Raw genomic sequence first — 7062 nt, 5'->3', positions numbered from 1 at the left:
AATTTTTGAGAGCTATTGGGATTCAACACGATATGGTGTTTGACAACAATTAATTGTAATTTAAGCATGAGTATAACTTTTCATCTTTCTTGTTTTAAACAATTGTAAAAACAATGAAGAAATTGTTTCTTTTTCTGAATGAAGAAAAAAAAAGATTTTTTTTTTTTGAAATACAAGTTGATAACATTAGATCAAATGCCAAAAGGGCCAGAGACTAACAAACACTTGAAATACAGAAATTAGCGGGGAAACAATCAATTCTCTATCCAAGCACTGCAGCTCATTACAAACCAGGGACGCTCGCATAAATGCAACCCTTGTACAAGCAAAAATAGTCTTGCCTCCTAAGGAAAAAATCAATCATTTAACCTCTTGCCTACACTCAATTTTGGTACAAATGAAGACTAGAAACATCTAAGAAAGTTCCTAGAAACTATCCCTATGCACACTATGTCACGCCCCGACCCCAAAAGTGTAGAGATCATAAAGGTATGACAACCATTTACAACTCAAGAAACAGTAAAAGAAAGTAAAACAAAATAAGCACTTCAAAAGTGAAATAAAAAGATGGCTTTACATACTACTCGAGTGAAATATATTACAAACATACAACAGTTAAAACTGCATATGAACATGATCAAAACCCTTGCAGCAAGGGATAATGCCCTCTGGCACATAACATCACAACAAAGAAGAAAGTTTACAAAAGACAAAATTCCTAACACTCAGAGTCTTAGACACTCGTTTCATAACCTTGCCACCTAAGTATCTGCAAAGAAGGAGAAAAGAAAATAATGGAGGCATGAGCAACTACAGCTCAGTGAATAGCTAAACAAAATTAAAAACTTACAGATTAACAAACGATCAATACTCAAACCAAATTGAGAAATAAGAAAAACCGAAATCATAAAACAAATCCTGATCAACCCACTAGTATTAATCACAAAAAAATCTGAACTCAACTAATAAGTTGCCACAACAAACTCAAATGTAGAAAACAGGCTTTCAAGCCCTGAGCTACCACAGCTCAATGACCGTGCCACTAATCATGGTCACGTCATATGTAATGTGCACATTGCCAACACCACTCTCTTGTTGACTAGAGGATTCGAAAACACAATTAATTTTAAGGTAATTCTCAAATCATGATCCATAACAATTGCAGCACAATAAAACCAACAAATTCACAATTCGAAACACATACTGAGTTGATGACTAACAGAACATATAATCAAGATCTAAAACCCAATACTCCAAAGTAAAAACCAATAAGGAGATTAACAAAATAAAGAAAATAGATAGAGGATACCACAAAGTAGAAACATGAAACCCTCACCCTCAACTTAATACTCGAGCTTCTTAAAACCCAAATCGGAAACAAGTTTAGTTCTTCTCCTTTTTTTCTCTTCAATCCCCCATCTCAAAAAAAAAAACAGAACTAAGAGGTACCCATCCTAGATCAGTATCTCGATGGGGAAGAAAAACAGGAAAAAAAAAGAAAAGGTGAAAGCCAAACAGTGGAAGAGATAAGACCTTGAGCTAGGTGGCTTCTAGGTGTCAAACACGTGAAGCTAGCATCCACTGATGCTTAATAAACAAAAATAAACTTAATTTAAAACTAACTAGCTTTATCAATAACAAAAAAAAAAACCTTAGGTAAAAGAACATGGTAAAAGAACTCATCCTATAAACAACTTTAGGTAAAATATATAAATAACAGATTAAAGAAATATATATATATATATATATATATATATATATATATGTTTCAGGATTTCACGTACACACTAGACTTGCGCCAATCTTATACAAGATAGTTCCCGTAGAAGTCATGATTTGAATAGACTAGCACTTGAGGACCAGAAGTCCACCCAAACTATCTAAGAATGTCCAATTCCTGGGCTAGCTAGGCCCTCCCACTAAGTAATAAGTGAAGGTGGCAAGGCACCCTCCTTACAAGCCCTTGACTTGGGTCCAAACAGCCTAAACCCAAACTCAGGCCTCCAAGCCCAATTCCAGGTCCGGGTCCAACACCAGAATCCAAGTAAAATAGGGCTCCTCCCTTTGCTCCCTACTGTCACCGCACTAGAAATTGATGTCCAGTCCATAGTACGTCGTGCAGAACACCCCCTCTAATCATATTGTTGCCGACGTTGAGAGCATCACCACCACTGTAAATACCTCTGGCAGTCAACCCCTCCATCTGTCCATGGTGCACCAAGGCCTCAACCACCAAGACGAAACAAGTTGAGGCCGACAAAGAAAAAAGATGTCAATCGGCAACACCCCAACCTTGAATTGCCTCCCTGTTCCAAACAGCAACAGTGTCGGCACCAACAACTCCAATCAACAACCATCGACCAACGCAACCACCACACCAGGCTAGAGAAGATCAAATCGCAATCTACAACAACAAACAAGGTGTAAGGCACCATGTCCCCTCCATGTATTCCACTGTTTCATTAATCAAGGTTTAAGGGCAGCCGCACCCGCCCTTATTAAAAAAAATGTGTATTAATTTAGAGCCATAAAATTTTGGAAGATAAAATAGTTTTTTTTTTTTTTTTCAAAAATTACATGGCACGATGTGGTAATTAGGTAATATGCGGCACAATACAATTTGGTCTAGTGGCATAAGTCTCTTTTTTGTAAGTGGAAGATTGTGAATTCGACTAACGAAAGACTAGTTATTGTATTTCTCAGTTGTTGATGCAATAATATATATATATATATATGTGTGTGTGTGTGTGTGTGTGGGTGCGCGCGCGCTATGCATGTCAAATGTGTTCTTCAAATTGAGAACACAAATTTTAAATCTAGCGGCCAACAATTATTTTCCTTAAAAATATTATACCTCTAAAAAAATATTGATTAGCGTAATTGACCACATTGGTGAGTGGTGACTCACACATAGTAATCACTAATCTTTTATAATCAATCAGCTAAGAAACTAAGGAATGACAAACTAAGAAGAAAATAAAGGACCCCAATGATCGACGATGCATGCAAGGTTAATATTTTCTAACGTACGTACCTAAATCATCAAACTCTGAATTCTCTTCATGTACGTAAGACCTTGTTATTTCAGATTTCAGCTCCGAAGTGATGCCAAACATGCATAAATACACTTGCAATTAATGAACTTCTATGATGTATTGCAAAATGCAAGTGCTTATATCTATGTATATGTATATAGGAAGGCATAACGATACCGAGCACAACTAAAATGTAAAGAAGAGAAGGTCTAGCATGAGGAAAAAGAGCTTGTCAAGTTAGCCAAGGTGACTGCCTGAGAACCCAAATAGGTTTTAATTGATAACTAATTAAACCTGTTTTAGGAGGCAGGCAAGTCATCCTTGGCTACCAAACGAGACTCCTTTTTTCATGCTGGACATCTCTTCATGCTCCAATGGGATGCCAATATAAAGTCCCACGATCCTCTATTTATATACAATGAAGAATACTATTCCAGTAATAATTAGATTCGTAATCGCTCATATATCCCTATTATTCTTTTCTGTTTTGATTTTTTTGACCTCCCTCGTCAAGTTGACTGACCACAATGGAATATATATGATTTTAGCAAAAAACAGAGAAAGGTATATATATATACAGATCCTATCCAGAGCGGAGCTCCGCTTTGAAAATTAACGTGTGAAGTTCGATTTTTTGGTCACTTTTCGGTCTCATATCCACATCTCGACCGTTCAGTTTTTAGGTACCAGTGTATAGATTGTCTCTGCAAATTTTCAGCCAAAATGATGATCCTTAAGGCATTGATAACTACCTTAAAGCTAGTACGGTTCAGGTTGACAGATTCAGTCCGTCCATTGGTTTAAGCGAGTTAGATACCTTAACGATCATCAATTTGGCTGAAAATTTGCAGAGACGATCTATACACTAGTACCTAAAAACTGAACGGTTGAGATGTGGATATGCGACCGAAAAGTGACCCAAAACTCGAACTTCACACGTTAATTTCAAAGCGGAGCTCCGCTCTGGATAGGAACTGTATATATATATATATATATATATATATATATATATATATATCTATATATATCTATATATATACACACACACACTGAAATTCATTCTCCTCGTGACTCCATATTACTATCCTTAATAATTTGCTAAGAGAATATCCGATATGTAAACTTCTCTTGCTTTTTGGATAATTTTGACAACTTGATATTCTCATATCATCTTATATATCAACCATTCGAGATCCTCCACCTAAATAAAATGTCAATGCGATTTCATTTCATCATGAGAAGAATATATTGGTTGGTTTGACTTTGCATTTGAGGATCACACCTCACGCACAATTGGCTCCGCCACGAATTCATATGATCATTAAGCTTTATTTTCAAATTATTCCTTCTCCCTTTTGAATTGGGGCTAGGGTCGGGAGGGCGCAGGTGAACTTCTGAGGTCACTACGATCTTCATTAGGCCGGAATCCGGGGGACACCACCGGGCAGCAGGCTTGATACCACCGCACAAATTTCCTTTTCTCTTACAAATTTGCTTCTAGACTTCTACATATACACCTCCAAAACCAAAAGCAACCCTTGCCACACTTAATTTGGCCATCACTCCACCTCCGTCGCAACCCATTTTTGTCACATCACCTCTATCAAGACTTCACCATAGCCGTCATCTACCTTGGGTGATGCATCCTACCTCTAGCAAATAGTTAGAAAGTTCAGTGACAGCATGCTAAAAAGTAAGGCTAATTATCACCTACCGACTAGGCACGGACTTTGCCTTCATATTTAAATTTGATTCAAGTCGGAGGTTAGAGAAGAATCACAATTCTCGTTATCATAATGAGAGAGAGATTTTCAAGACTATTTTACGAAGTATTACCAGAAATTTAGCCCAAAAAAAAGAAGTATTACCACAAATTGTTGCAATGCGGAAAGTTTCACCATAAATAATGAAGTGGAGAACAAGGCAAATTCTGAACTTTTTCTTGGCAAAGACAATTTTCAAGGTAATTGGGCTTCTATTTCTCAAAAAAAAAAAAAAAGGTAAATTGGGCTTCTAATGTAAATGGTCCACATTGGGAACAAAACATTTTGATCCATTAATTATTATATACCATATTTTTTTCTTTGAATAAATCTATACCATATAATCTATATTTAAGAGAACCACTTTGTTTTTTTTTTGAATCAAACCCAAATCGGGTGTCAATTTCATTCATCAGATGTCAGAGTGGCAATTACATACCATTGTTAATGTCTAAGATTGAGCGGTGGCCCAAATCTTGGTTAATGCTAGTCCGATGGGTGGACCGCTACTGGTAATGTTCTCAGAGCCTCTGCTATCTGTCAAGTAAAATATAAAGGGCGTCAGAGGGAGACCGCGTTGGGCGGTCTTCTTTTCTCCTATGACTAAGTTAGTCAATGTATTTGTGTTGACATAATAACAGTAGGTAAGTTGTAGATGCGTATTTAATGAGGAGAGATGAAATAACCTTTTATAGGTGGGGAAGAGGCTGACCTCTGCCATGTTTTCGATGTGGGACTGATATGCTTCGGTTCCCATCTTCTGGAGCTTTTGATGTTATCTTGGCGCGTCAGTGGTGATCTGGGGGTGAGCCGGGGCTCAGGCGGTAGCCTGCTTGGCTGTGTTTCCGTAGGTCATTCCGTTGGTGGCAGTTGGTACCACTACCAGTAGCATGAGCGTGGCTCATTATAGCTAATTATGCTTGGCAAATGCTCATGCAAGTACAACCATTATGCTGCCTTCAACTGGAGAGATCAAGAAGGTGTGGTAGTACCCACAGTGGAACATAAAAATAGCTAGGTCCACTCATTATATATCAAATTTGTAGATAATAGCGTAAATCTTCCTTCAGTACTACTCCAGAGGCAATAGAGACACATAAAATGCATACATCCTAAAAAACTTAGGGAATTATTGAAACTAAATTAAACTACTAACATAGGATCCCTAAAAACAAAGAGAATTTTTATGGGCCTAGGGCAAAAACCCTAGCCCAAATCACCCATGTCAGAAAACAGCCCAAAGAACAGTGGGCTCAAAGTCTAGTAGGCTGACCCAACTCAGGCCCGACCATTCCTTCGTACAGCAGCCACACATTCCAGCGCCACTACCGAACCAGCTTCTCTAGACATGTCATTGCCAGTCATGGATACAGACAACGGAGCACTTCTAACCACCCATAAGTCCCAAACTGGAAACTAAGCAAACCCGAAATGAGTTCACCCAAAAACCAAATCGATGGATCCATCAAAACTCGGTGGCATTGCTTGGAAGTAAAGTAGATCAAGATCTAGCCTCCTTCAAGTCCAATTCGTTGCACACATCCCAGAAACCGAACAACCAGCCATTGTGATCCAAAGAGAATGAACCAGACGATAGTCGAACCGTCTACCAATTGTAACGCCCCAAACTGCACCTCATCAGCTTGAGCACGTCACAGTGTCGCGTATCTCTAAGACATAAACTGAATGTTCAGTTTACATCCTCAAAAACCCACAAGGCATTTTAGTTAAATCGCTTTTCGTAAATCGCGTAGCGGAAACGTCGAAATACTATTTGAGGTGAAAACTTTTTAGAATCATTTATCGAACTTATTTGTCTAAAGCGCTTCTAGATCACCACTAGGATAAATAAGAGTTGGTACACTCCGATACAAGACGAAATAAGGAATAACAAGTTCCAAATTAACGACTCTCAAGAGATAGAGTTCAAGACTAGACACGGAACCTGAATTCAGTTACTACTATTCACCAAAGCTATCTCCGCGCACCCTGCTCCGTCCGTCAATCCCGTCACCAGTGCACAGTACCTGCATCCACACTATTGTAGGGGTGAGCTTTCGTCCTCGCTGCTCATTGGGAAATCATCTCGACTAGGTTTGAAAACAATGTAATATTGCTTTGTGGCCACAGTATAAAAACATATTCAAAACCATGTCATTTAAAGAACGACAAACTTTAAAATATTTTTCAACTCAAAAACCGATGCATGATACTTAAATAAATACGACGTCAAATCCAATTATTACCTGATGGCCGGTCCCATA

The 7062-nt window shown here is 38.1% G+C and overlaps 1 long non-coding RNA gene across 1 annotated transcript; it reads right to left on the bottom strand.

Annotated features, from left to right (window-relative positions):
* Positions 1-266: 266 nt before the first annotated feature.
* On the bottom strand, positions 267-3378 carry LOC121049597. Its single transcript, XR_005800846.1, has 3 exons — positions 3035-3378; positions 1785-2404; positions 267-769 (listed from the first exon to the last, which is right to left on the bottom strand). It is a non-coding gene; the product is annotated as an uncharacterized LOC121049597 (long non-coding RNA).
* Positions 3379-7062: the final 3684 nt, after the last annotated feature.

Source organism: Rosa chinensis, chromosome 5 (genome assembly GCF_002994745.2).
Source record: "Rosa chinensis cultivar Old Blush chromosome 5, RchiOBHm-V2, whole genome shotgun sequence".
Classification (NCBI taxonomy): Eukaryota; Viridiplantae; Streptophyta; class Magnoliopsida; order Rosales; family Rosaceae; genus Rosa; species Rosa chinensis.
Note: the sequence above shows the minus strand (reverse complement) of the source record. Positions and strands in the feature narration are given on the sequence as shown.